General features: G+C 40.4%; 1 long non-coding RNA gene and 2 pseudogenes across 2 annotated transcripts; 2 read left to right on the top strand and 1 right to left on the bottom strand.

Annotated features, from left to right (window-relative positions):
- The first annotated feature begins 4,751 nt into the window (after positions 1-4,751).
- Positions 4,752-17,399, top strand: LOC148740867 (fibroblast growth factor receptor 1-like; annotated as a pseudogene). The gene is made up of 11 exons (XR_015991144.1): positions 4,752-4,908; positions 6,914-7,237; positions 12,229-12,525; positions 12,850-13,007; positions 13,589-14,046; positions 14,310-14,408; positions 15,295-15,478; positions 15,701-15,823; positions 16,236-16,306; positions 16,796-16,836; positions 17,151-17,399. The product of XR_015991144.1 is annotated as a fibroblast growth factor receptor 1-like (transcript).
- LOC148740868 (uncharacterized) lies at positions 9,598-11,692 on the bottom strand (annotated as a pseudogene).
- Positions 17,400-22,055: 4,656 nt separating the features above from the next.
- Positions 22,056-23,772, top strand: LOC148740869 (uncharacterized). Its single transcript, XR_015991158.1, has 2 exons — positions 22,056-22,230; positions 22,624-23,772. It is a non-coding gene; the product is annotated as an uncharacterized LOC148740869 (long non-coding RNA).
- The last annotated feature ends 766 nt before the right edge of the window (positions 23,773-24,538 follow it).

The raw sequence follows: 24,538 nt of genomic DNA on the forward strand, positions 1-24,538 counted from the left end.
TAAATCGCTAAGGCCGACGTCGAAAGTTACACGAAAATGACATTCGGCAAAATTGTTTCCCGCCAAATTTTGAGAGAAGAAATAATATAGAAAATCTTTTTCCTGGACGATAGGTCGAAAATTTATCAGACAGTGTTCAGCAAAGGTAATTAGGTTGTTTAGTTACCTGTGGATGAGTGTTTATTTCTAAACATTGACATAAGTAAGCGTTTAAACGCTTGAAAGATGAAACACCCCCTATACAAAGCTGATTTTTTTTTTCCCGGCTAAGAATAGTTCATGTGGCACGCAGCAGTGAATCCCCGCAGATTCATTCTCCGCAGAGTTCAAGCTTAAAAACATTCAAAGCTGATATACCCTGCTGGCAGAGGCGTTTATTTGTTAACTTCCCCTACGGTCCACGTAAAAATAAAGTCCTTTGCGCTCGGCCTGTTAAATCTTCTTCGAGCATGCGCCTGGGAATTATCCAAGTTTGTGGATAGTCTAATTTGGAAAACCGGTCAGAAACTGTTTTAAACATGTTTTTATGCGCACACATCCTATTTAGCAATATAGCAAGACCAAATGTGAGCCCACAATCACGGTTATGGCGAGTGCTATCGGGAACTAATTTGTTTCTAAGCAACAGGCCGCGCATGCTCGAAAAAGATTTAACAGGCCGAGCGCAGAGGACTTTATTTTTACGTGGACCGTAGGGGAGGTGAACAAATAAACGCCTCTCCCAGCAGGGTAAGGCTGATAATAAGAGGGTGATCTGAAAAATTATGTCAATTCAGTAAGGTAAAAATATAAATATATCGGAGCGACCGTCGTTTACATCTGTAGTGGTCCCAACTGTTATGAATTATTTTTAATTAGTGCCGTTTTTTTCACTTTTTTTTGCCTCATAATATATGTAATGCCCAAATGTACACTGAAAAAAAGATTGTTTTTCTTTCAAATTCTGTGTTTTCTCTTAGACTGCGTGAGAGGTATCGTCTTCAAACCAAAAAGGCCTCAATCTTGTAAATTCTAGAGGACTTGTCTGTCACAAAGGCGATAGACAGAGGGACGTGAGTGGGCTTTGAACTCAATAACAAGTAAAAAAGGACTGTTTTTTTTATCCTTGATATTGAATAAGATATTGAGAGAAACACAGCTGGCCTTGTTGTTTACGATCATCCTACGCGTAGAGAACTTTCCCCCGCACAAATCGTTCCTCGGCGTACACGTGCATCTTCCTGTCTCTTTTTTCTAGTCCACCAGACACTAATTTACAAATTGGACATTAGGAGCATTTTACAATTTGATGACAAACAGGCGCTGAGAACATAATCTTTGATCTTGTTAAACTGTTGGCTCACTAGGAGCTTTTCACTCCAACTGTCATTTTCCACATACAACATCTGTATGCTGAGTCATTTGCTATCAATAAAAAATGTGGTTTCGTGCGACGGTTTATTTTTGACTCAGTAACGTGTGCATAATTTTATAGTGGACCTCGTTTTGTATGGCAACCAATGATTAATTCCACTACCTTCCAATGAGTGGTACGTTACCAAGTCTCGCAGTGAAACCGTAAGGCAAGTTTATGCATTTTTCACACAATTTCGTTTTCAAAAGACGATTTCTTTTGTAATTTTTCAGCCAAATAAAGTAACGTCTAAATAAATAAAGGAAAAAAAAATGAGAAGAAAGTTTATTTCGATCGTGGTTTTGTGATCAGCGAAGGTAAAAAAGTTAACTTTTCAAAAGGATTTGGGGGAACAGATTAAACAAAATCGTTTGATACAGTACCTTACAGTGTTGGATTTGATACTAGTATGTGATGCATAATTGTGCAATTGTTTAGAGACAGCAACTGGTGAGATCGTCTGTTATACGACTTTTGGTGACATGTGTTGGTGGCCATTTTATTCCTTCAACACAACATTAAGACGTCTTGAATTTTCGCTGTTTATTCGTAATCGTTCCTTAAATCTACAATGAACAGAATCTTAAGTGGAGCTAAAATTTAAGGCAATCCATGGATCTGTATACTTTATTACAAGCTAAATGTAAACTAGTTCTACGAAATATACACATGATGCAAAATGTGTTAATTCAAATTCAAGGTTCCCAAATTACTTCATTCGTAAACAGGAAGGTCGATCTCATTACTAGTTATGTCAAACGAAGTCCGCCAGGAGTGTGAATTTGAGCACGAACTTAAATATGCTGCGCCTATTCTATTCTCCTCCGACTTATCATTAGGGTAGATTTGATCGCTTGCATTGGGATGAATTTTAGTTTAATGACTAATCATTGACGTTAAATTTTAAGACAGGACCTTTCTCAAAATAATTTGTCTCGAGGAGGAATAATACATATTTTCATGACATATCTTATTAATACAACTACTGACTGAAGTCTTTCATGTTCGCCGACCGAATTCGAAATGTCATATTTAGTTACCGACATTCACATACCGAAAAAGAAAAAAGATCAGAAATAAGGTAAGCCAGTGGCCTATTTCCAAGAGAAAAATTCGATTTCCTTGCTATCGATAAACTATTTGGAAAATATAGAACAATGACTGTTTAATCTCGCTGGAAGAACGCATATGGTGGATAGAAACTGGTGAGGTCATGAAACATTTCGCTTTTAGAATAACAAACTCATAAACACTCTGAAGTTAACCGCCATCGCTGCCGTCGTCTTAATCGCAATTTATTGACAGTGGAATCTTCGAGTTTCAAAGACTGGCGGGTATTCTTAATTTAACAAATATTTAAAGGTTTTAACCGCAGTTCATATATATGTATTTCATATGTTTGTTGTTTGATTTATCATCTACGGGTTTATGTCGAATTAATTTGATGGCCTGCTCCCAGTTGGCTTGTTAGCTCAATTGGTAGAGCGCTGCACTAGTATCGCAGAGGTCAGTGGTTCGAATCCCGTACAGGCCTGAATTTTTTTCAGGTCTGATTTTCACTATTGCTTAAATAGTGCTTTACTGCGAAGGATCGTGCACATATACGTTTCATAACCGCAGTTCATATATATGTATTTCATATGTTTGTTGTTTGATTTATCATCTACGGGTTTATGTCGAGTTGATTTGATGGCCTGCTCCCAGTTGGCTTGTTAGCTCAATTGGTAGAGCGCTGCACTAGTATCGCAGAGGTCAGTGGTTCGAATCCCGTACAGGCCTGAATTTTTTTCAGGTCTGATTTTCACTATGCAAAGACTAGCAAAAACTAACGATAAAAACCGACGTTTCGGTGTCATCATGACGCCATTGTCAAGGAGAAATAAAAAATGAAGTTTGTGCAAGGTGTAACACTAAATTAGCATAAATATGTTACGAGCTAATTAAACAAATACTTTTGCGCGAATTGAATCGCTTTGCACGTTCAGAGTGGGTTTTAAGTCTCTGATGAAAAGCATTTCGTTCACCAAACAATCGAACTTGTTACTACACTTTTTCAGAGTGCTAAAACGTTTCAGTAGGTCTTTCGGGACTTCGCTGTGCCGTTCGTGGTAGTGTTTATATATTGAAGATGCCTTTCGTTTATGTCCATCCACGCGTGTGTGTAAGTGTCCGCGTGTATAGCCCACATAACCCGCATCACACAGGTCACATTGAAATTGATAAACGACGCGTTGTTGGTTGACAATCTGTGGCTTGATTTCTCGTACTTTAAGATCTTGGCCAACTTTGCGGCTAACAAATACTGGCTGGACAGTTGTCTGCACCTTCATGCTAAGATTCTTGAGCTCTTTCTTAACATAATTTGCTGATTCCTGATCTTTGAAAGGTATGACCACACGAACAATGGATATTGGTTCTTTGGGCGTCTGTGTGGGCTGCGTACCAACAATTCTTGATACGAACAATGGATATTGATTCGATTCGATTCGCGCAAAAGTACTTGTTTAATTAGCTCGTAACATATTTATGCTAATTTAGTGTTACACCTTGCCACAAACTTCATTTTTTATTTCTCCTTGACAATGGCGTCATGATGACACCGAAACGTCGGTTTTTATCGTTAGTTTTTGCTAGTCTTTGCATTTCTAAATCTTTATTGATAAGATTTTCACTATTGCTCAAATAGTGCTTTACTGCGAAGGATCGTGCACATATACGTTTCATAACCGCAGTTCATATACATGTATTTCATATGTTTGTTGTTTGATTTAAAGGTTTTGTTTCACATTTATAAACGATAAGAACTAAATCCTTTTTCGTAAAGTTCTTTGAATTAGACGAGTTCAATATTCATTCGCCTCCAAATTAATGAATATGCATGCAGTGAATCTTCCTCGAACTCCTTCTATAATGTATAAATTTCACCGAAAAAGTAAATTATCAAAAATTATATTAAGCTTGCGAACAACCTCGTCGCTGTTCACTTTAGATTTTGTTTGTCTTTGTTGGCGATTTCAATAAAGGAGCTAAACAAAGGCTCAAGCTAATAAGTTACTGAGTAATTGAGAGACGAAATTATAACCACATGTATTCGGTAGAATACAAAAGTTTGGAGATAAATGAAAGAGAACATTTTTAATGAGATTAAATGCTATTAAATGCTAAATGCAACCTTTTAGAAGGCTTTACGCAAAATCGCCAGATTTGTGACTCACTTTTCCATTTTTCTTTTCGTAACTGCCTGAGTGTGTAAATTTAGATACAACAACTTCATAATGCCCTAATTCGACTTATTGCTTTAGTAATCTTCTTCTTGGAAAAGAACGTATTTTAAATAAACAATCCCATCTACAGGTCATTCCAAACATCCACGCAACAAATTTGTCAAAGTGACATGATGTTGGGTTACTTTTGCCTTCAAGGAGCTTTGACGTGTTTAGTACTATTGACTGTTACCGGCGCTTTGTGGAATCTTCCATTTGTCAGAGGTGAAACGTGCAATCCCAGTTTAGAAAGTAAGTAGTTAAATGTCCTTGTCAAAGAAGAAGCAGATGCGAATGCTTTTCTTGTATGTATATGCATGAATATGTATATGTACAGTAAGAATAAAATGGCTACCATACAAACAGCTCTAAGAAAGAGGATGCAGTGGATGCAGGTATCTTCTTCAAAATGTTTCGCACGAGTAGAGAAGAAACGAAGAAGATACAGTTTCAAATGATTCAGCGTTTGTACACAACGTTTCCGGCTTCGCCCTTGTTCAGGTGTAGAATTCAAATTAGAAATAAACAGTAAAAAGCTTCATCAAAACGGGGCCAAGAGTATATAAACTACGCTGACTTTGCATCATAAGATAGATTTATCTCTGGGATCGCTAGATTGGGTAGAAAAAGATTGCGTATTATTAATTTTTCTATTATAATCATTTATTATCAATTTCTCTTGCCCTGTAAGACCCGTTGTGCACATCTCTTCCAGTCCAGAAAGCAACAAATTACCCCTTTTTTTGCCTCCACAAATTATAGGGGAAATTTTAAAAAGGAAAGTAAAATAGCTGCTATCAAAATAACAAAAAGGTGTTGTTCCTTTGATGTGAAATATACAAGCATCTTGCATCACTTTTTTTAGTGAGAAAAGAAAAGGTACATTTTCTTAATACATGTTTTCAAGTTGAGAAGTTTTTTAAAACGGGTGTGTATCTATTTATTATAGTAGGATACATGTATGTAGTACATATATATAGATATTGTGGGAGGAAAAAGACAAGTAAACTACAAGTTCATCCCTACAAGCCTGTTTCGTGGTCGCCCACTCATCAGGGGATTTAATGAGAATAAACTTTACCATTGCTTATATACAATATAATTTGCATGATCTAACTAGTCTAGTTTATGCAGCGCGAAATTGACAGTTTAGTTGTTGCGTAGGAGGGCTTTGCTTCTGTGGCGGCATGAAGACACGAGTTCATTACGTTTGTTTAGTGTTAATAGTATGAATGAACTCGTGTCTTCATGCCGCCACAGAAGCAAAGCCCTCCTACGCAACAACTAAACTGTCAATTTCGCGCTGCATAAATTAGACTAGTTAGATCATGCAAATTATATTGTATATAAGCGATGGTAAAGTTTATTCTCATTAAATCCCCTGATGAGTGGGCGACCACGAAACAGGCTTGTAGGGATGAACTTGTAGTTTACTTGTCTTTTTCCTCCCACAATATATACTTCGCTCTACTTCTATGTATTGAGCACTGTTCTACGAAAATCAAGTCACACTTTAGTACATATATATATATATATATATATATATATATATATATAACTGCATATATATATATATTCTGTATATATATTCTGTATACGAGGGAAAACCTGACCCTGTACACCCCAGGTAATCATACTTAAATAGAATAAATGTTTGAAAGGAAAATTTGCCCTGTGCGGGATTTAAATCCACGTCCCCCTTTTACTAGTCGGGTATACAGAATTTGTTTAATTGAAATTAGCCTGTATCCGTAATTGGATCCTCCTTTGCCATCCACTAAGTTGATTTCGTCGTGTATCTTTAATAGATCCTTAGTTGGGTTTCATATGAGGTTATAGGCTTCCCCTACCCTGTCAGCTTGAAAATTAAGTTTCCCGAGACACTACATCTCCGATCTCTTAAATCACACCTTCGATTGCCGTGTTGCCAGCATGGTTGTCCTGGTAGTGTAGTGGTCATCACACCTGACAAAATAGGTATTTTTTCTTTGATGTGAAATATACAAGTATAGTGCATCATCTTTTTGATGAGAAAAGAATAGGTACACTTTCTTAATATACGTTTTCAAATTGAGACGTTTTTGAAAATGGGTGTGTATCTATTTATTATAATAGTATACATGTGTATAGTATACACACACACGTGGATATAAGATAGATTTATTTATAATTTTTATCTCTGTTAGATAGGCTAGAGGGAGAGAGAAATGTATTATGGCTTTTTTATTATTATATAATATCAATCTCTCTAACACAGTTAGACCCGTTGTCAACATCTCTTCAAGTTCAGGAAACATCTGCTTACCCATTGGTGCCAACATAACCCTGACTTGTACAGCACAGCCCAGAAAGACAGACGAAGATTATCTGGATAGATGGGTCGATTATATCGAGTGGTACGATCCAGAGAATAGACGCGTTGGAGCTAAATGCAAACAGCACTCAAACGTACATGCTCATAAACCTAAATTAAGCTGCCCATATTTGCTTAAAAATTTGACTGTTGACGAATTTGGCATCTACACATGCCAAGCTGGCAATGGTTACTTAAAACACTGCACAAGGAAATCAATAACGATAGGTAAGCAACCTTATCATACCTCTACATAATATAAGACATCCTGCGATCTATAAGGCGAAGGTGGTTGTCGCGCGCCTGCGCTTCCTCAGCCTTCTCGTCATCAAATTCCCCTTAAAGTGTAGTCCTCTTTCAGGCGATTCTTTCGGATGTCAAACAAGGCTTAGCCCCCGACATCCAAAGGAACGGCCGCAAATGAGACAACTCATAGGGTCACATGCATCCAAATATATCATTTTTATGTCTATTTGCAGATGCCTAGATACCTGAGATCGTTGAAGGTCTAACGAACCAAAGCGTATTGATCGCTTCCGTTGCTACTTTTAGCTGCACTGCTAAAGGTCTTCGGGGAGCAACCATCCATTGGATAAAGGACATTATTATCCAACTACACTCCGTAGTGTACAAATTACGCCCAAGACGAGTGCAAATATCACGCGGTATTTGCACTCCAGACTTCAGAGAACCGGTTAGACAGGTTTTCTCGCATCGCGTGAGCGACGAACTGGATTGAAGTTACAAAAAAAATTGTGAACAATTTAAATCATTTTTCTGAAGACGAAGAGTCCGAATGGCTGGCAAATGCTGTTGATTATAGGAGTAGAGATGGAAAATGAGGGAAAATATCAGTGCACTGCAAATAATATCTTCGAAAGAAAGCAATCAGGAGTGGCTTTCTTAAACATAGGTTAGATTTTTTTTGATAAAAGGGAAAATATAAGGATCTTTTAAAAAGACGGTTACTGCAAGGAATTATCATGAGAACCTTGATTTGAAAATCCTGTTGCGTCTTCTTAACTTCATCCTTCTTCTTCTGCTTCTTCGTCTTTTACTTTTTTACCTTGATTTTCATCATAGTTCTATTATGAACTAAAGTTTCGTTGTTATCTTGCAGTGGCCCAAAAACCTGAGATTATTGAAGGTCCTGAGAACCAAAGTGTCTCGGTCGGTTCCAATGCTACCTTTAGCTGCACTGCTAGGGGCTTCCCGAGGCCAACGATCCTTTGGATAAAGGACAATGCTTCATATCCTTTACAGTCCAACTCCAGAGCAAGTGTTATTCAAGACAACCGAACAAATCGCAGACAGGTTTTCATAACGAGAGTAGAGATGAAAGATAATGGCAAATATCAGTGTATTGCAAATAATAGCTGTGGAAGAAACCAATCAGGAGTGGCTTTCTTAAAAATAGGTTAGATATTTTCTGATAAAAGGAAAAAATTAAGAATTTTAAAGGCGACTGCTGCAATGACTTGACTTCTAGAGAAAAATCGTATGGGCTTTGATTTGAATATCCTATTGCATCTTCTTCTTGCTTCTTCTGCTTCCTTTTTTTTTACCTTAATTTCCATCATATTGCTATCATCAACTAGTATACGTTGTTATCTTGCAGGGGTCCAATTGAGCTAACAAGCCAACTGGAAGCAGGCCGTTAAGTTGATTCGTAATAAACCCGTGAAAGTGATTAATGAGATAGAATAAATATATGAAGTTCATATATTTTGAATCGCGGTATTAGCATAAATAGCGCTATCTACTGTGAGGATCGTGCATCATACGTATCTAATACCGCAGTTCAAAATATATGAACTTCATATATTTATTCTATCTTATTTATCACTTTCACGGGTTTATTACGAATCAACTTAACGGCCTGCTCCCAGTTGGCTTGTTAGCTCAATTGGTAGAGCGCTGCACTAGTATCGCAGTGGTCAGTGGTTCGAGTCCCGTACGGGCCTGATATTTTTCAGGTCTGATTTTCGCTATTGCATAGATAGCGCTATCTACTGCGAGGATCGTGCATCATACGTATCTAATACCGCAGTTCAAAATATATGAACTTCATATATTTATTCTATCACATTTATCACTTTCACGGGTTTATTACGAATCAACTTAACGGCCTGCTCCCAGTTGGCTTGTTAGCTCAATTGGTAGAGCGCTGCACTAGTATCGCAGTGGTCAGTGGTTCGTGTCCCGTACAGGCCTGATTTTTTTCAGGTCTGATTTTCGCTATTCCATAGGAAGCGCTATCAACTGCGAGGATCGTGCATCATACGTATCTAATACCGCAGTTCAAAATATATGAACTTCATATATTTATTCTATCTCATCAAACAACTCTATCTGAAGCTTTGGCCCGGCAGGAATGACATCGTTTAAAGAGAGTTCATTGAACCTTGCAGAACAATCAAAGACAATCCTCACTTTGGTTGTGGACTTGCTCATCTTGACAATCGGGAAGTGCAGTAGGTACCAAATTTCAGGGGGTCGAGCCTCGGTTTCTGGGACTTTACGAAGGTACTCTTTCTTCAAATACGTTTCAATAGTCTTCTGTTACTCCTTTCCAACAAAATCTTTCTTCAGATTTTTCTCGGTGCTCAGAAGACGGGATTCTGTTATTTGGCGATTGTTGGGCAGCTGAGGGCCTCTGTTTTTTCCATGGCACGGCAACATTGTATCTTACATTGTTATAGCAGACAGAGCGGCTGACTTTCTCTAAGGCCACTTTCTCTTCTTCGGAGCACACCATTCGATCACGTAGTTCAGTCCCATAACTCTCAATCTCCCAGAACCGCTTAAGGGATTGATCCGATTCACAACAGCCTCTGGTTACACTAGTCAGCCCAACGTCCCGGGTAAACAGTGTTCGGATGGCGTGTGTTCTTGTTCCAGACTTCACTCTACCATCCGGAGGTCCAATGCAAGTCCACCCAAGTGGACCCAAACGAGCCACCGGTTCACCCACCTTTCCACGGATATCAACAAAAGAATAATGTAAATCGGCGTTATCAACACCTGTCAGCAAGTCCACCAAGCCATCCTTCGCTGGTGACGCAAAATCACACTGGGCAAGGTGAGGCCACTTGTTTCTGCTTGCTCCCCAATTTTCAACTAGTTTCCGGTCACACTGCAGGGGAAAGTCTTCACTTCGATCTCCCTTTTAAACTGGCCATTAACACTTTCGATCTCTATCCTCAACGGCATGGTTTGGAATATCTCTTAGGAGTTGTTCAACACATGGACTTTCACGGTTTGATAGGACTCCATAAGCCCAAGAGCTCCAGCCACTCTTTCATTCAAAAACGAATCATTTGAGGCATCGTCTAGGATTGCATTTACTTTAATCTTTCTCCCTTGTGCCTTAACCCATACTGGAATAGTACGCTATGAGTAAGCTTCATTTAAGCGTCTTGAGTTTTGAGTTGTCATAGCTCGCGAGATGGGACTTTCCTCTCCCTCGGGCAATGGTGCAAAATTGGCTGTCCCTTCCCCTGAAGCAAGTGAGGGATAACTGTTACTTTCTGCGACTGGCTGTACACTCTCCGCTGGTCGTCTACGACGGGCAAGCTTTGGTGTAGAAGACGGTGATGATTTCCGCGGCAACCATCAATTTGGCATGTTTGCGACTTCCTACAGGTTTTTCCCTGGTGATCACCAGACAAACACCGGAAACATAATCGTTTGTCCCTCGCCAGCTGCAATCGATCTTCATAACTCTTTTGAAGGAATGCCGTGCATGCCCATACCCCATGATGCAGGGAGTCGCAATACATACAAGGTGGCTTGCGATAAAATTTGCCTGAGCCAGGCGGTCTCCGGGTTCGGTTTAACCATTCTGATCCTACTTGAAAGTTTCGGGACTTGTGTCTTTTGGAATTTCTGTTTGAAGGTTGCCATTCGTCTGCTCTCTCTGTTACAGCCAAGCCATGAGCCATCTCCATTGCTTCGACTCGAATTTGCACCTCGTCTTTGAGCCAATCCTTTAAGCTTATAACAGATCGCTCCTGGCCCTTTTCCGCTAGCCAACGGCTGTATCCTTGCATCTGAGCTTCTGCGAGTTTCTTCACCAATAAACTATGCAACGTTCCTTCTCCTAGTTCTCCATTGCGCCCCTCGGCCTTAAGTTTAACCACAATTATTCTGAACAAGTCTGAAAATTTTTCAAATCCTTGAACGTCATTATTTCTCAGTTACGACATTTTCTCCAGCTGATCCATGTAGGCCTGCAGTTGCCGCCGCTGTCCGCCGAACTGTCCGTGCCGCTGTCCGCTCACATCTTCGTATTCTGGCTCTGAAACTCCAAGCCCTCGGATGGCTTCAAGTATGCTGCCGAGCAAGCTGCCTTAATCTCGCCATTTTAAGATTTTACTGGCTCTTTGGATTGGTCCACAATCCAAATAAACAATACACAGCGCGTCCAGAATATCTAGCGTGTCTTCCAGAGGCGACCAAAGCTGCTCAATATCTTTCTCGACGGGAAATGCATCCTTTGGTGTGATGCAACGCTTCTCCAGTGTGGTGGCGAATTTTGGTCATCTCGGATTTTCGTAAGCGCCTTTGTCGTTTCAGCTTGATAAATGCTTTCTCTTTTTCCAGTTTTGGCTCATCGTCCTGCTTGTCGGTCTGTTTGATTCCCAGAGCATTATCGGTGTCAGGATTTTGCGCCTCGTACATTTGGAGCGGCAAGATGATCTATCACAACGCAGCAAACATTTAGCTTTTTAGATTGCTCCCATCGTGGTCGCCAAAAAATGTAGCTACGATGAAATACGGTAAACAAATCACACGATTTCAGCTCCGCTTTAAAGTGAAAATTTCCCCTTAACAACAACGGTTACACTACTTCTCCACTCGAACTAAGAACCTGCTTTACTTTCAACCGTGTGCTTACTCTTTTTTTTAAACTGTCAAGAACTAAACCCGAAGATTATGTAACAAGACTGAAATCTGATGATTACTTAACATACTGAATTGCGTGACGCGTGTCACTAGTCTTAAAAAGACTCTTGTCCAGATATTTTTTGATAAAAGAAAAAAAATCGAGGAATTTAGAGGCAGTTAATGCAAGGAATTGACTTCTAGAGAAAAACTGCGAGGCCCGTGATTAAAAATCCTGTTTCATCTTCTATCTTCTGCTTCTTAGTCTTTTTTTTTTTCATCTTAAATTTCATATTACTATTATCAACTAATGTTTCGTTGTTATCTTGCAGTGGCCCAAAAACCTGAGATTATTAAAGGTCCAGAGAACCAAAGCGTCTCGATCGGTTCCAACGCTACCTTAAGCTGCACTGCTAGGGGCTTCCCGAGGCCAACAATCCTTTGGAGAAAGGACAATGCTTCATATCCTTTACAGTCCAACTCCAAAGCAAGTGTTATTCAAGACAACCGAACGAATCGCAGCCAGCTTTTTATAACGGGAGTAGAGATGGAAGATTATGGCAAGTATCAGTGTATTGCAAATAACAGCTTTGGGAGAAGTCAATCAGGAGTAGCTGTATTAAGCAAAGGTGAGATGTTTTTGGAAAAAGAGGCAAAAGTAAAGATCTTAACGAAGGTTAATGCAAGGAATTGACTTTTGGACCAAAATCTCAAAGGTTTAGAATTAAAATGCCTCTATCTCCTCTGCATTTCTTCCCTAGTCCTCTGCTTTGTCTTCATTTAATTTCAGTCTTTCTCAAGTCATAATTCTGACTTATTACACTATACCGCTACAACTTTACCTTTATTATCATTCTTATATTGTTTTTTTGTTATTGTTATCAGTACTGTTCTTATTTCACCGCTTAAATCTAAGACTATGGACTCGAGAGGAACTTCTATTTTTTCCATAGTTAGTCCAGCACTTACTCCCGCAGCCTCCGAGAATGGAAAGCCAGAAAATTCAGCATCTCACACTACTACAATCGCTGTATCATGCACTTTGGTAGCTTCACTTATTTGTTTAGTCATTGGGTTTGTGTGGATTCGGCGTAGAAATCGTGATAAAAAGGTAAATAATACTTCACACGACATTCCCGTCCATAAAGAAAGGAAAAGAGTTTGATAACAATAATGCTAATAATAATAATAATAATAATAGTAATAATAAAAATAGTGATAATAACAATGATCAAAACTTTGCAAAGTTTTTCTAATCTCTGTATCTCGCCTCACAAATTAACAAAGATCGATGACACGCGAAAAACGTACCTTCCGTGGAAACTGGTTCATGGCTGGTCAATCCTAACATTCCTTCGTGTGCCAGCATAAGTGAGGTTGTTTACAATGATTGTCGTTAGTTCGGCTAAGGCTTAGAGTAAGGCTAAGTAAAACGCCCATTTCTGTCCCTACTTGTTCTTTTCTCCTCCAAATTATCCTTTCCTCCACTTTGGTCTTAAAAACAACTTATGCAGAAGGATTCAGGGACCCGTGCTCGACCATGCATTTTCACTGAGTTTATGGAGCTGTTCACTCTGAAAAAGGGCTATATTTCTTACTTACATACCTTCAATTTGTCAAATTTGAGGGTCATCGTAAGGAAAAATGCATTATCATAATTACCTTTTGTCTTCAATTATAATTCAATGACAGGACAGAAAACGTGCGACAGAGGTGTATTTAGACAAAGGCAAGCACTTGCCAAACGGAATAGAGGACCTTGAAAATGACTGGTTGCCCAATACCCAGACCATCAAGAACCCTGAGGAAAGGCGCCCGTTAGTGGGGTATGGAGTAAGGGAAAGAGGGCTTCCAGACGGAAGCGAGCAGGATGATTCGATGCAAGGTATAGAAGAAAGAGATCAAGATAAGTTAGTTTCGGGTGAGAGGTTTGGTACTGACATTTTCACAACTGATAAATGTGTTGACCTGGTTGTCGACGATCAGCGACCGATATCGTCTCAAGAGACCGAAGAAGGATGCGAAAACTTGGAAAATCTTGAAGTATTCGATGAAATACTCGGAGAAGGCGAGTTTGGAATCGTCTACAAAGGTCGCTATGGTGGGAAAGACGGAAACATGACAGATGTAGCTGTTAAAAAGCTAAAAAGGTATGTACACGACATCAAAATGTCAAATTATTAATTCCTAAGTGCAGTGGTTTACCACTGAATTGATTTTTCGTCCTGGAAACTTTGCGCCATCTTACTTTTTCGTCATTTTTCCCTTTGCCGAAAACACCCATTAAGTCTGCTTCTCTCTCTTCTGAACGCTCTTTGCCGCCTCGCTTTGTTTTCCATATCATTTATTTTACAATAGCCAAGCAATTTAGGAGGTCTCCTTGCTTTTTTCTCTGTGCCACTGTAGACCTTAGTGCCATTGCCAAAGAAACCCTGCTTAATGAGATAAGGACCTTGAAGCTTGATGGGAAACATCCTAATATTGTCACTTTGATTGGTACGCGGATAGAGGAAGGTAAGTCACTTTTCGACCATGTAACGTATTAGAGATAGACAGGTTCACCAATAAGGTAACGTTTTATCCAAGTGTAAGATCAGTTTGAACGGTGCTTGTGTTGATATTAAGATTAAAGAAAAACTAGTAGACTTGGTGCTCTATCCATTCTAAACTTAGTGTTTTATCCACTCTATCTTAGTGCTCCATTAGTACCTCCCGCAAAACAGTCCTATGCTCTATCCCTTGAGGGTTAGATCAATGGATAGAGCACTGGACTGCTGTGCGGGAGGTCGAGGGTTCGAGCCCCGGCCGGACCAACACTTAAGGTCTCAAAATAATTGAGAAGAATATGCTACCTATGCCACCTTTCTATCACGAAATGCTTAGATATTCTAGTCTTATCGGATAGGGACGAATAAATGGCGGTCTCGTCTCCCGCAGGGTTAGGGGTAGGAGACATTAATTTCCCAAGCACGAGTTTACTGTGTGATGGATGTCCTCCCCTCGGGTGGGATGGGTGGGTTATAAGGTGAGATCGTTACATGGACTGAAGCGGCTGCCAGAGGCGCCTGATACTGCTGACTTCCAATCTCAACCTTGTTAGGAATGGGTGGGAATTGGCCCTGAAAAGCCACCATGGTGAGTGGTCAACTAATGTATGTATGTATGTATGTATGTATGTATGTATGTGTTATGCCAAAAATCTGTGCTTCTTGATCGGAAACCATTTGATACTAGGCTAAGTTCTGGGGGATTCATATGGAATTTGTTTCTTCGTTTTTTTGGCACCAACTTAACTTATTTTTACCGACGAAATCACCTTTTGATCAACCCCAGGGGCAAATATTGTTCAATTACTTTCTCTTCTTAACTTTTATGCTGGTGTTTGCTCTTCTTTCACTGGGAAACGTTCTTGTGGTCACTGAATTGATTCATGGTGGCAGTCTGGAAAATATTTTAAAGGACAAGAGGGCTCCAGGGGAAAACAACAATCATCATAACGTCTGCTGTAAGCTTAATGACCGGCAGCTGGTTACAATTGCATTCCAGATTGCCGCTGGAATGCAGCACTTAGAGGAGAAAAGGGTAAAACCCGTTGACAGTGCGTAGAAATGTTAAGGTAACTTTGTTTACCTTCCATAACAGATGACTGCTCTCAAGTGATTATAAACAGCTCTACATATAACGCTGGCAGCTCGAGGTTATGAAGGACACGTTGGGGTTCTTTTGCACTTTGGCATAAGCCACTACTTAGTCATTCGTGAGTGTCTGCTAAGCTAAAGATTTATAAATTGTCTTCTCTCACAGTTCGTTCATCGCGATCTGGCAGCGAGGAATATTTTAGTTGATGCCAACTTGGTGGCTAAAGTTGGAGATTTTGGATTGGCCAGAGACATATCTGATGCTGGTATAGACACCATAACCTCCAACGTAAGTACGCTTTGCAGTCAGTTTCAACGACCAAGCAAAAAATCAACAAACTGAAATGCATTTTAATTGATGGTCTTCCATAGTATAATCGAACACATTGAATTAGAATTAATTCCCTCCCAAAGAGCTGTGTATTACGTTTACTTAATTAATTATGGTTAATATTTGTGCTGATAATAATGACAACAATAATGATGCTAACTATAATAACGGTCAAAATAACCACCCCCTTGGATTTTACTGGTAATGAAAAATTATTAGAAAATGTTACATATCTTAACGTTGAAAAAGAAATCGCATAAACGTACTGAATGCATCATTCCGTTGCATGAGTCAGCCTCTTCCCATTCTGATATGGCCTTGACTCTACTACAAACAGGACCTTGCTCACATGAATCTGTCTTTTCAACAGGGCAAGGTTCCGTGGAGATGATCGTCTTTAGAATCTCTGCGAGATCTGCATTTTACATCCATGAGCGATGTGTAAGTTCATTTTGTATTTTAATACTGTCAGATAGCTGTCTCTTGACTTACAGCCGCAGGTGTTGGTCAGCAGAAAGGATTTCCAAAAACGTCATCTGCCCGCCGGCTCCGCTATATTCCTCAAAGTATTACTCTGGTTACATCTGGGCTTCATTTTACGTTATTCGCTCGTCTCGATGTACATGCATGGTGTATGTTTACCTATTTGAATTTATGGACACACCATGAAAAATTAGCATGACTTAAGTAATTTCTTCTTTCAAATGGACAATCTTATGTTCATATGGGTTGATTGAAATTTATATCAGAGGCCAGGTCCGACAGGAAAGACTCAGCGAAGTCTTACGCGATGCAAATATTCATTGAACCTTAAAGAATACTACGAGACTCGATCTTTAATCAAGTCAGTGCTAATCCTCCTTACCAGAAGGTCATCAGCTTCTTCTACTAACTCATTAAAGTTATTAAAGTATTGATGCTTATTTGCAGGTGGTCATTTGGTATTGTCTTATGGGAAATTGCCACTTACGGTAAGTGTCGTGTGATAGTATGTGCCACACCCTATGAACTGGAAGTCATGTACTCGCCTTCCAATCCATAAAGCAGCCCAAAGTTAGGAAGGCTCCCCTGTTAAGCTAACTATATAGACACGAGCATCTTCATTTAAAAAAATGCGTATTACCAGTCAGACGAAATGAAACTACATTATTTTTGTCCCCGAGCTGCGCTTAATTTTGTATTTCTATTTTTTCCTTAAAGTTTCTGCTGAAATACTCATTGTCTTAGATCCTTGTATCTACAACCGAATTATTTAAATCATGATAATCTTCTTTCAACCAAACAGGTGAGTTGCCATACCCTGACATCTCATCACCAATTGCCTTGGCGAGTCGACTGGCTACAGGATACCGGATGCCTCGTCCCGATCAGTGCTCGGAAGAACTGTAAGCTTTAAAGTATTGCATAATGCCGATAGAAAATGAATTGAATGATTGATAATTTTGTAGAAGACTTCAAACAATGAAAAGTTAACTTGCCGTATTTTAAAAATAATTGAAAAGCGTTTTACTCTTCGAGGCAAGTCTTGCAAGATCCTTTGACACACACTTCCTCTCGTTGAAAATCGAAACAATGCATGGAATGAGTCGTCATTGTTGTGTTATTTATCGGCGAGCGTAAAAGATCCGAACGACGCCATTCATTCAAGAACTTCAAGTGCCTTCTTACTGCCCGTCACGTGACTCGGTACAAAGTACAAACTATAACAATTTTGACAACACAACATCTCCCCCTTTAAAAACTACGGGGAGAAGCCAAAACTACTAAACATGAAGGTAATAAAGTTTGATTTAACTTATAACATGAACTGTGTAAACTTAGAGATCGGACTGTTCAATTCATAAATTTATCCCGCACAGTCACAAGTCCAATCTTCTGGGGGCACTGACTACTCGCCCAGATCTAGTTGTGGTTGCACCAGCTGCACAAGCAGCTGCCGGAACATCCAACTTGATCGCCTCTGGAATTTGCTTGCTCGAATCAGGAAAGCTAGGACCTTGCTTGCTCAAATCAGGACTGATAGGGTACAGCGGAGTAAGGTCCTTCCGGTTCCTTCTGATAGTTCCTCTGGGGCTGCTAACAATGTATGAACGAGGTGTCTCAGCCTCTTGAGTCACGGTCGCTGGGACTTTCATGTCTCGAATCCAAACCTCGGTTCCCACAGGAATCTTCTTTTGATCTCTTGCGCCATGATGAGAATCAAAGTAAGCCTTTTGCTCTTGCTTTCGAACTTCCTCTCTACCTCGGACTATAGACAAATCAGGCCAACCGGGTTTCAGCTCCACCGCAGCAAGTGGAACTCTGGATCTTATCTTTCGACCAAACAGAAGCTCAGCTGGACTGTAACCATTCTCTAATGGTGTTGAGCGATATGCAAGCAACGCCTTAGCAGGATCATCCTCCTTCTTCAGGACATACTTTGCGGTCTGCACCGCCCGTTCAGCCATCCCATTTGATTGGGGGTACTTTGGACTGCTTGTCACACTTGCAAATCCCCATTCCTTTGCAAATTTAATGAATTCAGCTGAACTATACTGAGGACCATTGTCAGATCTGACAGAGTCTGGAATTCCATGTCTCGCAAACATAGATTTCAGCGCCTGAATGACATCTTGCGAAGTCTGGGATGATGAAAGCAAGGCCACCTCAATGTATCGGCTGAAGTAATCTACGACCAGCAAATAGGTGCGGCCCTTTAGCTGAAGCAAATCTGTTCCGATGATCTGCCATGGCCTGTTTGGAACCACTGAAGGAATAAGGGGTTCTGCTCGGGAAGATCGGTGTTCTGCGCATTTGCGGCATCCCTGAACCATATCCTCAATCTGCCTACTAAGGCCTGGCCACCACACAGACATCTTGGCACGGCTGCGACATTTTGTGATGCCCTGATGGCCTTCATGCAAGCGATCAAGAATCTCTATCCTCATGCAGGACGGTATGATGACTCTGGAAGCCTTCAGAAGTAATCCACGAACTAAGGTAATTTCTCCTCTCTCACTCCAGTACCCTTTTAGTGCCTCCGGAACTCTATCTTTTTCTGGCCAGCCAAGTTGGCAGTAGGCTGCAAGTTGTCGGCATACTTCATCCTCCTCTTGTCGTTCCCTTATCTCTTCCAGACGTCTGTCGCTGGCTGGAATTTCACTCAAAACACTGTGCGCATACAGGGCTATTTCTTCTTCTTGTAAGCCTGACTGCTGCTCCTGGTTTATCGGAGCTCTTGAGAGAGCATCTGCTGTTGTCAAACTCTTGCCTGGAACGTGTGAGATGGAATACTGGAATCTGAGCAGCCTCATTCGTAAACGCTGAATTCTTGGTGGCATTTCATTTAAGTTCTTTGACCCCAGGAGAGGAACTAATGGTTTGTGGTCCGTTTCAATATGAAATGGCTTACCGATGAGGTAGTCCGATAACCTTTCGCATGCCCATGTCACTGCTAGAGCCTCCTTTTCTACTTGGGCGTACCTCTGTTCTGTTGGCGTCAATGCCCTGGATATGAATGCAACGGGTTTCCAACCGCCATCCTCTTGGGCTTGGGTGAGAACCGCTCCAAGACCAAACGAGGAAGCGTCCGATGATACCCTTGTCTCTTTGGCTGGATCATAGAGGGCTAGTGTTGGCGTAGAGACTAGGGCCTTCTTTACGGCATTGAATGCTTCCCGCTGAGCCCCAGTCCAGAGCCATGCATTGTTCTTACTCAGAAGATCCCTCAGTGGCTTTGTCATGTCCGCCAGGTTAGGAATGTACTTCCCTACTTGATTGACCATGCCCAGGAACCGCCTTAATTGTGCAATGTCAGTTGGTTCCCCCATCTGTGCGACAGCTTCCACTTTAGTGGGGTCGATTTGCACTCCATCTTTGCCGATCACGTGCCCCAGAAATTCCACTTTATCTGTTGAGAACTTGCACTTCTCCAGGTTAAGGGTAACATTAGCATCTGCTAACCGCTCCAGTACTGCAATCAACCTCTTATCATGCTGCTCTTGGGTCTCTCCAAATACTAAGATGTCATCAACTTGACACTCCACCCCATCGAGACCTTCTAGGATCCTCTGCATCGCTTTCTGGAAGTGTTCGGGTGCTGAAGAAATACCGAAGGGTAGTCTTGTGAAACAGTACCTTCCCCATGGTGTGATAAAAGTGGTAAACAGCTTTGAATTCTCACCTAACTTCCTCTGCCAAAATCCACTATTTGCATCCAGCTTAGACATAATCTTTGCGCCAGACAGTTTGGCTAGAGTTTGTTCAGTTGTTGGCATTTGGTGGACCTCTCTCTGAACAGCCTTATTTAACTGGACAAAGTCACCACAAATTCTGACACTGCCATTCCTTTTGGGTACAACAACAATCGGGGAACACCACTGGGTAGGTTGATCGACCTGTTCTATCACTCCCATTTGCTCCATTCGCTCAAGCTCCTTCTTCACTTGAGGTAGTAAAGGAATAGGAATACGCCTTGGGGTACACAGATTAAATGGAGTGACCGATTCATCCAGCTTGATCTCGTAAACACCATCCATGCATCCTAACCCCTGAAACAAGCTGGGGAATCTCTTCTCATAGTTGCTGTCCTTTGAGTCAACACCAGAGATTCTAGCAATTGTCCCGAGCCGGCTACACGCGCTTCTTCCCAACAAGGACTGTTCAAGGCCAGGAACCACATAAATTTCGTCAGCACAGCATTGCAGGTTATGCGTAAGGGATGCTGTAAATTTACCTTTGCAAAACAGTGGTACTTTGCATGGGCCATACAATTTCTTATCAGGTGGAAGGAGCTTTTCCTGAATTGACAAAAGACCAAAAGTCTTTTCTGATATGACAGAAACATCAGCCCCACTATCAAGCTTGAAACTAACTGGGCAACCATTTACCAGGATTTCAGCTTTCCACGGATGTGCCTGCATGCTGTCAACACCGATCTCTCCAAGAAACACACTGGTATCTGGATCCTCAGAAAACTGATCCTCGGTTACAACTTCTTCAACCTGTTGGGACATACATACTCGGGCATAATGACCTTTCTTGGAACATTTATGACAAACAGAATTAAGTGCAGGGCAATTCCCTCTGGTGTGATTTGCAGATAATCCACATCGTAAACAGCCACTGGGGTTTGACTTATCTCTAGCGCCAACGACACCTCCACGTTTCTTTGGTGGAAACTTCTGCAACTTTGCTCTGAATTTGGCTCCAATCTCATCGATTTCGGTGGATGTCGACCGCTGACCACTCCTAATGACTTCTTGTTGTTTCTTGACTGACTCGCTTTCCCTGGCCATTTTCACAGCTTTTTCAAGAGTCAAAGTCGATTCCAACTGCATCTTTTCACTTAGTGTAGCATCTTTAACTCCCACCACAATACGATCCCGAATCATCTCTTCTTTCAGGGCGCCAAAAGTGCAATGCTCGGCCAAGCAATGAAGCGATGTGATGAATTCCTCGGCGGTTTCGTCAGCCTGGGTTCGCTGGTTGAATTTCGCTCGTTCGTAAATGACATTTCTCCTGACTAGGAAATACTGGTCGAACTTTTCCTTTACTTTGTCGTATTTTAGCCGGTCTCCCTCATCGCCAAACACAAATGTAGTCATAACATCGTCGGCGGCATCGCCCATCGCGTATAGCAACGTGTTTACTTGAATTTCTTCGCTTTTTCTGTGTAGATCACACGCCATCCGATATCGACCGAACCGACGAATCCATTTTTCCCACTCGTCTGGCTTTTTGAAATCGAACATTTCGGGTGCAGTAATCTTGTTAGCCATGATTCCTCCAGAACAGTAGTACGCTTACTTCCCGGGTTTCTTCTGCTGTCGCGGCGAACAATTTCTCTTTTGTCAATATTTAGCTCCGCTCGAGTAACCTCAAAGAACTCTCCTGTATTTTCCTCTAAGGGCCTCGACTATCCAGTTATTCTTCTCGTCAAGGGACTCAAAATCCCACTCCTGACACCATGTTGTGTTATTTATCGGCGAGCGTAAAAGATCCGAACGACGCCATTCATTCAAGAACTTCAAGTGCCTTCTTACTGCCCGTCACGTGACTCGGTACAAAGTACAAACTATAACAATTTTGACAACACAACAGTCATGATTTAAAAATTGTTTGCATATCAAATGTCACACTCAGCAAATCAGTGATCTTTCCAATGATCATTGTCATGAGTTCAAAATCCCCTTTTGTACCTCTTTCCACGTTTGATACGGTCGATCCAGATGTTGACATTGTCAGCTTCAAGAAAACGTTAACTAATACTGCATTAAATTTTTAGATATGAGCTAATGAGTTCTTGTTGGAAAGAGAATCCTATGATGAGACCAGCCTTTTCACAGATCGCCCAACAGCTGAAGATTTTTTTGCGAGAAGTGAAGGTAATTAATAGTTGTATTTACAAGATTTCCATTTCTTCCCTTCAGTATCGCCTTTCTTAAAACCTTATCTGTCCTCTTCCTCCTTCAATTTTTTTTGATCGATGATTCAATATACCCTTTCATGAACGCCTCTGTCACACTGTCAGTCCTTCTGGTAAATTTCCATCTCCTGCCATGAATACACTCATCCTTTCGTAAACATAGTCATCCATCCGCTTGCTTGTCTTTCCGTCCTTCTGTCGACATCTGTAGAACTCTTCCTTCTTGTGCTTGTTCCTAACTTCATTCATTACTTTTGTTTGATTCATGTAAGGCCATTGTTTCTCTCCTTATTATTTTTTTTTGTGACGGAATTATTAATGGCTGACTCTCAATTCCAATGATTTATTTCAGAGGACATATATGAATATCACAGAGGAAACGATGGAGAGGCTTGATGACGCCCTGATGCTAGAGCAAAACCCTCATTTTATTTGATTAGTAATAGGAAGAAAATCGCGATATATCGAATACGTGCATGCATATAGCTATAAGGCCTAACGTATAATAATAATAATAATAATAATAATAATAATAATAATAACAATAATAATAATGGTTTATTAACAGATTTATTAGATGGCTCTTCCCTGTTAAAATACATTAATTACAATTAAAATAAAGCAAATTAAGTTATTCACAAATTACGCAATATGCAATTAAAAGTAGAAGTAGAATTAACAGAATAGTAATTACAGTAAAACTAACTAATCACTCTGTACTCTATTACATAAAAAAATTCCTTGAAGGTCTTACAAAGTTTCTGTAATCTTTGCAGTTTCTAATAGATTCTGATAAATTGTTAAGTGCTGTTTTCGATTGGGACCACTAATCGTATTTGACCCAGGTGCCGACCACGCTAAAAAGAATTAGATTCAATTTGTTTCCTTTTAAGTGAAGGTTTCACACGTTTTCTTCACAATAGATAGTGGAAATCGCAGTAAAGGATAGACGGTTCCTCCTGTCTTACTTTCGACGCTGAATTGGTTAAGAAAAAAAATTGCTATCACGTAAATAGACTGGCTTAGAGTAGATTGGCTTTGCTAAGAAAAATCTAAGCACTCAACTAGCCTGGCTTTTTAGCAACTCCTCCTTAATAATTTTCTTCGCTCGCACGAAAACTACACTTCTATCCTGCTCAAGCCACTTCCTGCGTGCTTCATAACAGAAGAGAGTACAGTCCATGCTTCTTTATTTGTTAAAAAAAGGTAGAACTTTTGAAAGACCATGACTTGCAAATGAAACCTTGACTTCAAATCAGAGCTACAGAGAGTCAGAAGCGAGGAAACACAACCACTTACGAGAGAAGTGTGTGACACTCGACAGAAGAAAGAAATAATCTTCAGCATGTAACATGGCAACAGATATATTACTCTCAACAACTTTCCCAAGTAATAATTATTATATCAACACGTAAATGAAGCTAAAGGGAAAAAAAAAAAGAAAAACCATTTGATCATATCACAGCCAGAATAACAATAAAACTCGACTTTATTTGCGGTTGGCAAGTGTTTAAGCTTATTTACAGGAAGAGGTTTGCCGAGGGTCTGGCACTAATTGTGAGTGCGAGACCCCAGCAAACTTGTCACCGGCTCACGTTGCCAAGGTCCCCATACTTTCCCGAGGACGAAGAGACACTTGCACCGAAGCGCTTATAATGAGGGCCAACTCACAAGTTAATTAGTCAAATCATTAACATGTCCTCTGGGAAAGGCTTGCTCAGCCTCATCACTATGCAACAAAAGCATCAATCACTACGAAAATCATCAATCACTACAAGAGGATGGGCCATTATTGCGACAAACAAACGAAACATAATTGTTTCATGTTGATGTTTTATGTCCTTTTCAATAAAATAGATAAAATGTTTTGTAAGTGAATTCATAGTTAGTAGAGTCCCCTCTACTAACTATGGTGAATTGCACTGCCGTTTGTGACTTCTCAATTTTTTTCAATTCTTGTTAAATTTTGATCAAATACATAAGTTAAGTTAAATACCATAAGTTAAATTTTCTGAAACTGAACCCATCAACGTTTTCTTTGGTGTCCAAATGTAATGAGTTTTGATCTTTTATCTTAGTAACACAACCTTTCCGGCTTAGTTTTAACGGGTTGAAACAAAGCCGTCGCTGAAGGCTGTTGAGGCGCTCTATCGAGTCCTAAATATCTTTAAGAGGCTAGAAACCAAAGTTTCGGTCCAAAATTTGACGGTATGGGTTGATGGTTACCGAAATACTGGTCCTGTCCTCGTGTACCGGTTCACAAGAGC

The sequence above is a fragment of the Stylophora pistillata genome, chromosome 1, assembly GCF_964205215.1.
Source record: "Stylophora pistillata chromosome 1, jaStyPist1.2, whole genome shotgun sequence".
In the NCBI taxonomy this organism is placed as follows: domain Eukaryota; kingdom Metazoa; phylum Cnidaria; class Anthozoa; order Scleractinia; family Pocilloporidae; genus Stylophora; species Stylophora pistillata.